Source organism: Haemorhous mexicanus, chromosome 5, assembly GCF_027477595.1.
Source record: "Haemorhous mexicanus isolate bHaeMex1 chromosome 5, bHaeMex1.pri, whole genome shotgun sequence".
NCBI lineage: Eukaryota > Metazoa > Chordata > Aves > Passeriformes > Fringillidae > Haemorhous > Haemorhous mexicanus.
In genome coordinates this window covers 23,026,900-23,041,296 of record NC_082345.1, presented here as the reverse complement: position 1 = coordinate 23,041,296, position 14,397 = coordinate 23,026,900, and positions in this window count along the sequence as shown.

Below are 14,397 nucleotides of genomic sequence, written 5' to 3'. Positions count from 1 at the left end.
TAAAGAAAATAATAAAAATAATACCAGTGATAGTGATGGCAGCAGAATTAATTACTTACATTTTAAAGCACTGTACTGCATTCACTCCTGTAATGCAGTTAACAGTCTGTAGAAGACTGTTAACAAAACACCTTTTTGGGGGAGAAAGAATTGATGGGATTGTTGTCCTTGCTTAGGGGACTTTCCAGTACAACTCTGTTGAGCTCCCTGTGGAGCAGGGAGAGGCTGGGTGTCAGAGGTGTGTGTGTGTGTGGTCAGCCTGAACTCCAGCAGTGAGAGCTGCAGCTTTGCCAGGTCCTGCCATGGGTGATTTGGAAATTCTTGCTGTGCTACGAGGATGAGGAGTGGGAGGGAGAAAACATGGCTGTGGACCTGGGCTTACAAGGACTTAGAGAGTTTTTTATCTGCCATGCACTGCACTCAGTGACTGCAGTTCTGCAGTCCTTTTCCCTTCATTAGTCATATCCCTTTGCTGTTCCCTCATTAACCACTTCCCATCACTAGCTACACTGTTAGCTCTGACCCTGTTTTAGAGTTTGAGCGCTAAATAATGTCAGCAGTCTCAGCTTGCTTGGCTCTGGGTCCTCTCTAACAATATGAAGTGCCTAGGGTAAAAAAAGAAAGAAAGAGAAAACATCTTTCTAAGAAAAACTGTGGAATGGGGAAAGGCTCACATGAATGGATAATCCTTGGAAAAATTATAGTGTATCATATCCACTGTGCATTATGGGGAGTATGATGGAGCTGGTGCCCCCTCTTCATGCATAGACCCAAGAAAATTAGTCAAGCATGTAGAAAGGAACATTCTGACTCCTTGTTGATTATGAAATGACAACATGATAATTCTGATTATAAACTACAACCACACTCTCTGAATTCACCCTAGCATTTCTAGGCAAAACCGCCTAAATCAGTCCCATTTCTTACAGATCAATTCACACACCTTCCTCTTTGGGAAGGTTCCCATGCCAACTGTTCCATCCACACTGACATCTTACAGTGTTTGGAGTATTGCTATGGAAAGAGAGAATGAGTTGCCTGTAAGTCTTAACAGCTCAGGAGGCAGAAGGCATGCAAGGGTAAGCTAAACTCAATTGATATTTGGTATTTTTCAGGTCCTGTGAGTTTGTAGGTCTCTGTAAAATTTGGAAAGGTTGTGCCTTGCACTGCTGCAATAAAGGTCACAAACTCAGAGAGATTAACTCCCTGGGCTAAACCCGGCTTTGCTGGCAGACCCCTTTCCATGCAGCACTACACATGAAACAATGGTCTAATAAACTTACAAAAGGATTACATCTAAACATGATATTCAGCAAAACTGCATGTAGAGATGCCTTTTATTCCTAAATCACCAAGCCCTGATGACGTAATACATTAGAAAAATGTAATGCTGAAGCACAGAGATACCTATTAAAGGAGAGCTTATAGAATCTAAATCTAATTCTTCTTCTGTTGATGTGAGTTTAGATATGGAATAACGTGTTCAGGACAATATAAAAAATGAAATCTGACCCTCCACATCCATCTTCAAGGTGGATGGAAGGTCATATTCTTTAGTGCCAGCAGATGGCATCCATACACTTTGGGATCCCTGATTCACACTTTCCACTGCAGCAATGCAACATTTTCCTTTCATTGGAGGAGCCTGAGTCTCTCACATGAGAATATCTCCCAAACTGGTAAGGAACTTTGTTTTTATAAGGGTCAGAATATTTCCTGTAATTGTCCAACCTGCTATTAGTGGACTGTGAGGATTAGATCTGTTATCTCAGAGATGGAAATTGAATTTAGATCTCACAGAAATTAACTACTATGTACAATCTGTCATTTACAAGACACTTTGATAGAAGCTGGGAGGTTTTCATGCAGCTACTCTTTCTTGCTCTTTCATATGAACTTTTCTAAGGTATTTCATTATTCTGAGTTCTTTGGATTAAGCAGAGTATATAGAAATCCAAAGATTTTACAAGCTAAATATGTGCATTATTTATCAAGCATTGCCATGGACAGTTTGCTTGGAGGAAAACAGCATAAGGATGCTTTAGAAGTAGTTTTTCAAGAGTGAATGCGAGATCAGAAAAGATACTATTGTGTTTCTAGTTTTTCAAGATTCACAGAAAACAGTATGAAATAGCTGAGGTTTGACTGGGCAGCTGATTTCCACCTGCAGAGCAATGAATCTCAACAAAAGGAATTAAATATTAAAACAATTTTGATATGACAAGGCCTGCTGATAATATACTAGAAAGCAAAATGATTGATGGATCTCACAGAAACCAGACAGATTCTGAAGGACAAACTGAGTATTTGAAACACTTGTAAATGTAACATGAGAATACGTTATTTCTGCCCTCTGTATATCTTCAAAAGAACACAGTAATGAGGGAGACCAAAATTATTTCTAATCTTTTGGGGAGTGAATATTTCATTAACTTTAGCGAGCTCCAGGTTAGACTGTACACGAGCACAACCCACAAAGTCAAATGCCAGACAGCAAAAAGAGAAAAGCTGCCTCAAACTTGCCAAAGATGTGTCTTGGTAAATCCAGTGTTACTGCAAAAGGCCTAAGTGGAAAACCTGTGATGGAACTTAAAGTGAACAGTGCAATACTTGTGTATAGAGCTAGATGGCTCCAGTGGCACACTAAGAATGTCCAGATTTGCTAATTCATTGTGGATGTACTTTTGTTTTGTATTTTGCTTCATGTAAAATAATATTTTCTGTCTTCATTTCTTGACATTTTTATAATGTACAAATTCCATCTACTTTTGTCCTCTGTTTCTTCTAAATAAAGTTATTCAGCTTTAAGATTTGCATCAAGTGGCTTTGAGTAATGACACTTAGAAACTGAGACTAAAGTAAAATGTTCAGTCTATTTTTTTTTTCTACAAAGCTGCTTCTTTAACTACAAAGAACAGAGAGAAGTAAAAAAAAATTAAGGTAATGACACATATTTAGAGAAATATCTTTTTTAAAGGGAATTTTCTGGCAGGCAACCTGCTTTTATCATCATTTTATAACCTTGCAGAATATTATCTCTCAGGAACTCTATTATTACCTTAGGCAGTAAATTGGCACAAAAGAAACTTAACAAAGAGATGAGCAAAGTGTTGGTGGGTGTGGGAGGGTGAATACATTTTAGTAGCTTACACAGGCATTTCAGAAATTTTTTTTGGGAGGAAGGGGGTGTTCTGTGTTAGTTTAAAAGATTAAAGTTTGCAATCTGCACTAGGGGAGAGTTCTTGCTAAAGTCTGTATACCAAAGCTGGCTTTGAATTGAAGAACTGTTGTAATTAGATTACTGTAAATACAATAAGAAACTCACTCCTGGTGGTCTGGGGAGGAGTGTCATAGGGCACTGGAGAATTGTGTGGGCAGGATTTGAGACAGTTTGACTGAAAGCAGAGAGTACAATCTCAAAATCCTTTTAATCTTCCCCCCACCTCTCCAGTTCTTTGGGGATTTGTTTGTCATTAAGTAACAGTCAAAAGATTAAGGAAGTATAAAATGACATTAAAGCTCACAAGTACTTCTATAAAATTATCAGTGCTAGCGTAGTCTTCAGCAGGGTTTGCTTCTGCCAAGACTGTCTAAAGCCTGGCAAAATGGAAAGAAAAGAGGCAGGCAGGCACAAAAGCAAACACGGGGAATGTGGGCTGCGGTGCCCGTTGTGTGCTTGCGCCGCAAGCGCGAGGCCTCGCAGAGCTGTTGCTATGTGTCTGGGCTCAACAAGCTTAAACTTTGCATGGCCCATGCTAAACTAATTTGAGTCAATTTGTCTACATCATTTCAACAATCGTCCTGTGCATTTTGAATCGTACATACAACACTGCATGATAAAGGCCCACCGAGCAGATGCCGACTGCTCATTCTGCCGTGGTCTGGCTGTTGCTAGCTCTTCACCATGGTTTCTCCATATCCTAGTGACAATGTTAGTTTTTCCATGTTGAGGTTAAGTCTGTGCCTGACTAGTTAAGGCTTTTCTTTATGGAGGACAGCTCCTTTAACAACTGCCAGCTCTAAGCATGACCTTTAAAAATGAAATGAGGGAGTGTTAACTGGAGGGTTTTTTTTTTTTTAATCTCCCAGGGGAGTTCAAAGGAATACAAGGAGATTTTGTAAGAGAAGTTTTAAGCCTGAATAAGAAAGAGACACCAATATCAGATGTTATCATAGGAAAGCTGATCTAACCTGCTTACAATTAAATAGCTTCCATGTAATGGGGTTTAACTCACTTGTAAATGTGTACTTTGTAACACAGTTTTATTTTTGAAATTGACATCAAACAAGAATAAAGAATTAAAGCAACTCTACTCTGTGCCTAGGTAATATAACAGGACTGATCTGCAGCACTGCATGATCCCATTTTCTACCAGCTAAGGATTTAGTCTTTGAGAGCATCGTGTTTGGAAAACTCCAGTATTTGATGAGTAAAAGAGCAAGAAGGAGCAGTAAAAATTTACTACATTCTCGTGTGTGATAAATCCCTGCAAGAGGCATTAAAGTCCATGTGTTCTGTAGGGAGACAAAGCCTATAATTAATGCTTTTATTATTCTTGGATTGCCTTGATAGTTTTTCTGTATACCTCTGCTGAAAAAGGATTACCTGGTGAGTCTTGCCAATTTGGAGCCCTGCATAACTCCAGGAACAGACTGGTTGTTTTTCTCTCTATCTAATGAGCTCTTGAGGATTTTTTGTGTCAACCACTAAATGTGGCAGCCATTTTCCTACAGCAAACTTTGAGAAAATTCTCTGTTTTGATGGCGTTTCCAAAATAACATAGCTCTGCCCAAATAGTCAAAATCTTAGTTGGGATTAAACTTTACTGGTTTGAGGGTGGTGGGGGGGGGGGGGGGGGGGGAAGTGGAGGAGGGTTCCCCCTTTTTCTTTTTTTTCTTAAACCTTAGATATTTAGGGTAGCCTCGCTGAGTTAACTAAAATTTTATTCTGATGAAAAAGAAACAAGGATAAGGAGTCACTTTTTCTGTCAGAGAAAAATGCCAGTGAAAATCTCTCAGATCTCTCAGTGAGGTCTATGTTTTGGAAAGTGTTTTAATGCAGAGGTTTGGGGTTTTTTCAGTATTTACTCTCCACATGATAAAACCAGAGAGATGGGAGCATGGACAGCTCTAAAAAAGAGCTCAGAGGCTCTTTTAAAAATGCACATCCTCCAGGCATGCGCTCATCAAATTCTGATTTGAATTTTAGGCCTTAAAATAAAGTTCAGTACTTCATTCAAATTCAAATGAATTGTGCTCTGCTCTGGCAGCCTCCAAAGATATAGCAGGCCTGCAACACCTCAGAAAGTGGAGGGGGCAGCAGCAGCTTGCAGATTAAATCCTGGCTGCATTAAAAAAAAGGTATTCTAAAATCTCTCTTTTCAGGCAAGCTGAGCAGAGAAGAGGTGCACATGAAGATCTGAGATGTTCCTTCCTTCGGTGCTACAGCTAATAAAGATGCAGTAGAGAGCTACATGTTAGAAAAGCTGAGTTTGAACTTCCTGCTGATGGTGGTGCTGTAGGAGTGTTACAGCATTATGGTAGTTCCTGAATTTTGGGAGGGGAATGGACACACTGGATATAGATGCTGAAATCCCCTACAAGATCCAAGGGAATAAGTGTCTGCCACTATTGATAGAGTCAGTCACACAAATAAAAGTGAGTTGATTGCAGACAGGTTTACCAAGAGACTTTGAAAGACAGTATCAGAAATAAATCTGAATCAAAGCAACATGGGTTTATAGGATAAATGTGGGAGATTGTGAATGCCTGAAGTTAAAAAAGAAGCTGGGCACTGCAAGGACTGTTTTACACCTCAGCCCAAAGGAACATCTCTGGCCTGAGCCTTGGCTCCCTTTGTAAAGCCCTCTGGGAATCAGAGACAGAAATTTGCTTCCATTTTTTTCAGAGGGATAACTCAAGTTAGAAATGTTAAACCCTACCCTTTCCTGGGCATAGATGCCATGACAGGTACAACTGCTTTCATGGTAGAGCAGTGTCTCCCATCCTCATAAGGCCTTTTTTGTTCCCATGTGTACAATGCAGTTCAGCATAGAAAGCCTCCATCCAGACCAGTGTTGTTCTAAAACAGATCCTTTTCTTTCTAAATATTACTTAGCAAGCAATATGCTTCTCAGTAAGCACTCCCTTTCAGACTGCTGATATTCCTCGTGTCAGTAAAAGTGTTCATGTCAGTATTAGAAAAATCATCTGAGCACCCATCTTTTCCAAGAGCTACCCAAGCACAATTTTTACCTTATTTATAATGCTTTTTCACCCAGATTGATTTCCCAGTCAACAACAGAAATGAAAGCAAAATGAAAGCAAAAGGAGGTTCACACAGGAGGAGTTAGTTATTAATTATTAATCTACAAATTATGCAACATCCATAAATCTTACGAAGAAAAAGGTGTCTGGCCTTAGCACTGTGCTGGGAGCTGCAGGACCTGACTCATTCTGTCCCTGACTTACCCCTCCTGATGTGGGAACAGTCACAAATGTCAAGACAGAAAAAGAAAAGTTTTGCCAGATTTTTCTCTGAAATGGACAAGATGCCCATAGGGAGCCATGGGCCGCCCAAGCTGGTCTCAAACAGCGCTTTGTTCCAGGGGGAGCAGCCCTGTGAGAGTGCCAGGGCAGTGCTGGCCTTACTTTCTGCTCTGGGCATCAGCCTCTTCAGCAGGTTGGGAATACAAATATGATGGGGAACCTCAATCCCATGAGCACAGATCTCAGCAGAGAGCTCTCTCTGTATCCCATCAAGAGTAAACTTTATGCTGTAAGCCAGTGCTAAGTGCTTTTCTGCCAATGTCACAGCCAGCTTGCTGCAGGCCAGGCTGCCACTCAGAGGTCACAGGGAGATGGGGAGAGCCTTAAGTCTCCAAACCACAGCCAACCTTACCCAGGGCTGATATTGAAGTCACCACTGGGGAAGCACTCCAGGCTGAGAGAAGGCTGTCCATCCACTGGGCATCTCAGCTGGCCACTGTGTGAAGCAACGGCAGGAGCTTCCTCTGAGCTCCTGGTGCAGATCCTCATGGGAGAGGCAGTCCAGTGCCAAAAGAAAATGAACATCAGCCCTTGGGCCACAGTGCTTTGGAGGTATTATAGTCACAGGAGCAAGTGGAGCTGGTTCTGCCAAAAAAATGAAAATGTGTTGAGCATCTATGAAAAGGGAATTTGTTTTCACAGGATATTGCTGTTCTAAATGATAATGACTGCTCTGAAACTCTCACAGATTATTGGGTTTTTTCATCAGAGTTATCATTACCTTGTAGCTTCATTGTGACACCCCACAATGAGCAGCAGTTGTTACATAAGCAGTACCCCTGTCCCAACAGGCACAATCATGAGGAACAGATGCTGCTCTTTGGGGAAACTGAGTTACCCTAATCTAGTTTCACAAAACAACAATTTAACCTGTTGGTGTCATTCCCTTTTTGTCATACAATGAGCATAAAGCCATGCAGTTTTGCACAATAAGGCTGAAGTGCTAAGGTTTTTAATGCTTCCTAAGCTTCCTGGGCCTGGTCTAAATGTTATATTGCAACTTATCTGGGGAGCAAAGCACTCCTAACTTTTCCCAGGACTTGCAGAAGAATCCTCTTGCACTGAAAATCCCCAACTAACCAAAGACTCGCTTTTGCAGTTAATGGCAGCCAAAGCCAAGAAACAAAACAAGGTGGGAGACTCCAGCAAAAGCTCTGTGTTTACTGCTGAAGGAATAAGGCAAGGTGGGGGAAGAATGATGGTGCTTTGAGGATGCTGAAAGGGAAAGGAACAGTATTTTGGCCCAAAATGGCCAAACCCAGGTGTTTCTGTCAGCCACTGCCTTGTCCTGTCCCACAGTTAAAGTCAGTCTTTAGAAAAATGCATTTGTGAAATTTGAAATTCCTCTTGGCATTTCTTGCTCTCTATGCTAAGCTTTAGCAGGGTGTGTTCTTATTCCCAAGTGCTGGCCAGGGCACACCTGGAACACTGCAACAAATGTGTTCTCATGCTGAGTTCCAACCCTGGTCTTATTTACACACACAACCCCTCATATCTGAGCTGTGTAAACTGCTTCTAACAGTTCCTTTTCTTTCTTTGCTCAAGCAGACAATGGTCTTTGGAAATTTATTTTAATGCCGCTGAGATAAAATTATAATTTAATTTACAAATTAATAATTGTCTTTTCCAAATCCCCTTTAGCTCTGCATGCATATTACTTAATAGCTTATCTATATGACTATCAAATTCTTACTACTCTGAAAGAATATAAATGACCCTTTGCTTGTACAGCAGATCAGGAGAGGGAAAGGGGGATATGGCTTCTCTCTTTGTTCCCATCTTGCAGAGAAAGGACAGAGTTTGGTTTCCTATAGACCTGTTTGCCAGCTTTTTAGACGGCAAATTAGGAGCTGCTTCTGGGAAGACCTTTGTGGTAAAGAATGCAACACATGAAACCCTGCTAATTGAATAAATTATAAAAGCTACAACTTAAAACATCATCCACCTTAAAAGTTACTGCGTTCTGTTTTCTGCATGGAACTCTCCACACCATCTTTTGTGGCAGCACTAGTGCTGGGGAACTTTGCTTTCCAGAGAATCAACCGTCTACCCCCATAGCTGAGCTGGGTGCCCAGCCTGCAGTGAGGTGAGTCTTTTCTCACCTAGTCTCCGTAGCCTTTGAGTTCGCTCCTGCAGATGAGGGCAAGCAGGAGGGGATGGCAGTGTTGGGTAAGCTAAATAAGCTCTCTGCCTGTCTGGAAGGGATAAAAACTCAGAGGTTATTTAGGGATTCAACAGGCTGAGTAGAGAGGATGGGCAACGCAGCTCAGCTGGGTGAGACCTTGTTGACTTGGATATGGAGCCTGCGTGGCTGTGGTAGCTTCTTAGTGAAGCTAAGTGTCAGGACACCTGGCATCTTTCACGTCTTTACAAAAAGTACTTGTGGGGCTGAGTGCGGTGGAAAGCAGCAGCTGAGCTGCTCTGCAGGTGTTTCAGGCCTTGACAGGGTGAAAATGTGTCTAGAGGGGCCCAAGGAGCAGCACTGGGAGAGCTGTGGGTACAGAAAGCACTTCAACCACTGAACTGCAGGGTTTTCCTTATCCTTTCACCTCTCCAGCTTCTTTTCAGTCTCAGGCCAACTCCTGGTTTCATTCAGCCCCATTCCTCAGATCAACAGAAAGCATTTTTCCAAGGCTTCTGCCATTTTCCTTTGCCACTTTAAAAATGCCCTTCTGAATAAGTGAGACAATTAAATAATACAGTAGGACCTTCCATGTCAAATTATAAATTAATTGAAAACATTTAACTTTGAGAACAAACACCCCATCACACACACACACACACACATCCTTCACCCTGCAAAAGGCAGCATTAAAAACATTCTTGTATTTAGGCAAAATGTGAGGCCTAAGCAGTTAAAAGGCAATGTGCTCTAAAGCCTCCCTAATCTATTTTCCTCCAATTCTTTCCACCTCTAAGAAGCTTGTGGAGTTAGTTGTCGATTAACATTCAGGAAGATTGTACTCTGTCTCCAGTTCATTGCTCTTTTGTTGGCTTATTGTTATTCAGAGCCCATTTATTGTAGATGAGCCATTCATTTTCCTCTAATTGGATGGGATTGGATTTCACTTTCATTGTTGGGTGCATTGAAAACCCTGGAGGGGCTAGAGGGATCACCCCAGGGCTGGGGAGATTTAACTTAGCACAAAGTTTAGATTTCAGATGAAAGAAGCTACTTTTTTTTTTTTTTTTTTTTTTTTTTTTTTTTTTAAATTTGGGGTTTTTTACACACAAATCCTCATGGCTAGATTTTGCAGGGTCTCCGCTGTGACCTCAAACACCTTACTGCATAACATACTTTTTGTATTTTTAAACAGTTCCTCACCAAAATACTCATGACATGGGGACTGTTGGGAAGATTTCTGAGCATCAGAGGCCCAGCAAGGGCTTTGCACCAATGTCCTTCCTGTGATGATCCAATAGGCTGACTCCTTTAAATGTTTGGATTAAATCCTTTCACAGTTCTGGGATCCTGCACTGTAACATCCTCCCTTGGCAATCTCCTCAGATTCCTTTGGGGCGACACAAGGGTCTGCAAGAAGAAGGTATTTTCAGAACTGCATGCTGCAGCTCCTGCAGCTGCTCTGTCCCCATTTAAGGGCAAGCTGAGGGTGGAAGAGCCTGCCCAGCATTGATTCACAACCTGGATTTGTGGCAGGGACACAGGTCTGGACCAAATCCCTCTCAGCCATCTCATATCTAGCTCTGAAGGGCTGGCAGCAGAGCTAAAAATATACCTGGGCACCCACGTGTGCATGCATGTATCTCTCTCAGGTTCCTGTGTATGGGAGCTCCCTTCCCAGCTGGAAACATGGGGTGACCATGGCAAGGGTGGCACAGTCACTCTGGGCTCCTTGCTTGCAGCACCTCACACCTCACCAGGCAGCTCAGGGTTTGCAGCGGGGCAGAACAGCTCTTCTTGTTCACCTGGAAAATCTGCTGAGAGCAGGTCTTGGGACTTAACTACCAGAGTTAGAGGCAGTATTAAAATTAAACTCGAGGGCTTGATTGTCAGAAAAACAGGTCTGTGATCTGCTGCAGGTTGCTCTGGAGCCAGTGTTGAAATATGAAGCCTTGGAGGATGAGTAGTTCCTCCCAAGACAGGTCTCCGGATGGGCTGACCTACTTCATAGAGCAAAGAAGCCAGGAGATCCCTGCCTTAGATGCAGCCCTGAGCTCTAGCACATCCCCCAGGTGTCCTCTAAGCATCTCTGAACAACATCTGTCAAAGTAAAGCCAGTGACTGTCTTTGTGGGAGAGAAGGGAGATGAAAAGGAGCAGTGAGGAAGTAGAGAAAACCTACTGTGTTGTGTTGGAAGGGTTAACGTCCAGCCTCCTGCAGATGTTTGTCTTATGGGGGACCTGGGGGCTGGCTGAGCTGGGGTATTTGCATGGGAAATTATCCAGCAAACTGCAAGCATGTACTGGAGCCTTTCCCTTGGAGGGAGCCTATTTTGCACCTCTCTTTTCTTCTAGGGCACAGATTTTTATTAAACGTGGGGTTGATGTATCTCTGACATCCTCACTGTGCTGACAGATGCATTTTAAACTGGCTAGAAGGTTTAAAACTACCAGAAGGTACACAGGAAAAGGATGGGAACACCCACGAGCCTCCGCACAGTGCTGGTGTTATTAGCAGGATGAAAAAATTACCAAATGAACTGTTGAAAAGTTCAACAGTTGCTTATTCTCTGCCCCTGCGCACAAGAATAAGCAAAACCCATTTCCTACAAATCTGTGCCCAGGTCTTGATGGCACTTAAGGTACCAGCTTGATCCTAAACCCTTTTTCCCATTTTATAAAGGCAAAGGGCACGCTTGAACCCTTCCATCCCCTGTGCCTGGCTCCTTTAGTATCCTTTAGATACCTCTGAGAAGCCCACGTGCAGTGGAAGGAGACCAGCAGAGAGCGGCAGAGCCTGGAGGAAGACAGAGGCACCCACACACCATGTGGATTGAAAGTAAGAGAACTAACACCAGTCTCAAAGGTCAGGCTCTGTCTGAGAAACAATATACTGACAACCTTAACCACTAAAACTGACAGATCCAGAAATGAGGACAACATCCAAAGGTGCCCGAAATTATAAATAAATATTAAAAACAAGAGGTAAAGTTTCATCTGCTGCTTGCTGAGATTTTTATTCTGAAGGACTGTGGAAGACACCGTATATGAAAGGCTTTAACATGAAAACCTGAATTAGAAGTCTCTGGTCAAAAGCACAGATATTTTGAGGGTCTCCAGACCCCTCACAGGATATGGAACACCAATGGCAGCAGCAAGCAGGGCTGCCCAGGTTCAAAAGTGAGTTGACCAACCAAAGAGCTTCAGATGACAGCAAAGTCCACCAGAGCTCACAGTCTGTCACTTCAATGCCCAATTATGCACATGAAATACTATTTTGAGCAGTTTTCAGCTCCATTAAATAAACGAAAGTTTTACATACCTTCTTCCTACAGAGATATTTAGTGGTTGTCAACTTCTGGTTCTTGGTGGTTCTTGGGGTCTCCAGGCCCCTATTAAACAGTCTGCAAATTATAATTAAACAAAGCAAGTCTGTGAGCTTAACAGCCATTATCCCGGGCCTGCATCTCCCCTGGAAAATTGTGCTGGTCTGCAAAGAAAAAGTTACAAAAACCTATCTGCTCTGGCTCCCACACAGCTTCCTCTCAGCCTTCCCCTGAGTGTGCTAAGCACCACTATTGTAAGTCATCTCTTTGGGTTTTCCAGGCCTCTATAAATCCATGGGTTATGGGCAGAGAGCTGCTCACGGCCAGGGTCTCTCTCTGTACAGAAGGATCAATGTCTCCATGGCACGTGGCACTTTTACACTCTCCCTGTGCAGGGACTTGTTGGCTTTTACCCTCACACACCAGCTTTGTGATATCTTCAGTCCCTTCAGGTTGTTTCCCAAATCATAGGTACAGGTCTTACAGAACCCTGTTGGACATTTTCCTTTGCAGAATGTTCTCCAACAGCAGCTCCAGCTCAGATACAGCTGAGTTACTTTACAGTCATGCTACAGGTACCACACCAACTTGTGCGTTGCTTCTCATAACATGACCTCTTAGTCCAGCAGAGCTCACGTGTTCCCACCTTTAGCCCAGCTGCAGGGTTACCTCTGCCTGTAGAATCACCCCAACCCACACCAGTGAACACACCTGTCGTACCCCACACTCAAAGTTCAGGTATTTCTCTCTTCTTTTTCTCCATTTTTTCCCACGTGTCAACTTCAAAGAGGCAGTAGGACTCACAATGAGTCACTGTCACAGGCAAGGTTTGCTTCCCAAAGTCAGTCCCAGTTGTGGGTGGGGGAATCTCTTAACTCTTCTGTCCTTGGGCACAGCAACCTTTCAGTTTTTCCTGAAAAAACTGAAAAACTGGATACAGCACATCAGCCATACCAAATTCAACTATTCTCTGGAGAAAACCAAAGCCAAACTGGTCATCCCAGAAACACAGCATCACTGGGAGGCATTGATCTCTAATGGTGCAAGAGCTTTACCATGTGAAATCTAGCAAGAATAGTAAAAATTATGGCCTTTTAAAACTCTTTCAAACAATTACGAAAAGAAACAAGAACTTTCTATGCCATTTTAATGTCCTGCTGCTTTAGTAAAAATTTGACATGACTAGCTCCATTTAACTTCAGGATTTTTTTCAATTTCCTGATTTTGCCTTGTCTTCAGTTACTTATTTTTCCTTCCTCCCATTTTTACAGAATTTGCAGCGGTTAAAGGGAATACATACACACATGCAAAAATTGAGGAACTGAGAAAACAGATAACTCCTATTTCCCATTTGACTACTTTTTACAGATGTTCTTGAATGGGAACAACACGCCAGGAAAAAAAGGCCTTGAATTAAATTTTAAAAAGTGGTGGGAGTAAAGGATGGCAGAAGAGGGAAAGTGAAAGAGAAGAGCAGACAGTTCCTCAAAGCAGGATATCCCACCCCAGACTGCATCTCCTACCACTACAGAAGCAGAGGTTATCTGCAGGCTCACCAGCCCTCCTGGCCTCCTCGCCTGCTGCCAAGGGTCTATTTTCCAGGAAGCCTTTTGCAAGGCCCAGAACAGGCAGTGGTTATGCCTGCACCCTGGTTCTCAGCAGGTGAATACAGCAGCTCTGGTGGCACTGGTGCAGCCAGGCCATGCTCTCAGGACACCTCTGATAAACACAAGCCACACTTACAGAGGCGTTTTGCCTTAGGCGAGGAAAAACTGTCCTCATCTTCTATAACTGTCCAAGAAATGACAATGAACAAATGGCTCCCTGCCACTTGTTACTTTGCTAGGAGTTTGCCTCCATGCAAACCAGCTGCCTCATGACCTGGGGAATGAAAACCGCCTGATTCTTGCAGGTTTGCACCCAATATTGCCATTTCCTCACTGTATCAATTCTAGCTGCCCATCCCTGCACCCCTTCCAGCCCTGCTGTTGCTCTCTCTTTGCCTCAGGAGCGGCCCCAAGCTGTGACTCACTGGCCGAGCGCAAGTCATGGGGACAGCCCAGCCCGGCTCCGCAGGGAAAGACATCCACCATCACCCCGCTGCCCTTGTGTTCCAGTCTTACTGATTTGATATGAATAATTCCAGCTCCCCTTTTCCCTCCCTGGCACAAAGCTGCCCCCTCCCCCAAAGGCGGTGGCGTGTAAAAGTTGCTGCATCTCCATTAAACTGTACGCGCTCCACCCGCCAGCCGCAGTGCACTTCAGATAATTCTTTGATGCAATATATTTTCCAGGATAGGCTTTTGTTTTCTTTCTTGGCTGCTCACCCTCCTTCTGTGGTCAGTTTTGCTCATTTCTCTTGTAAGCTGTCTAGAGGAAGAGAAAAGGCTTTCAGTTTTAA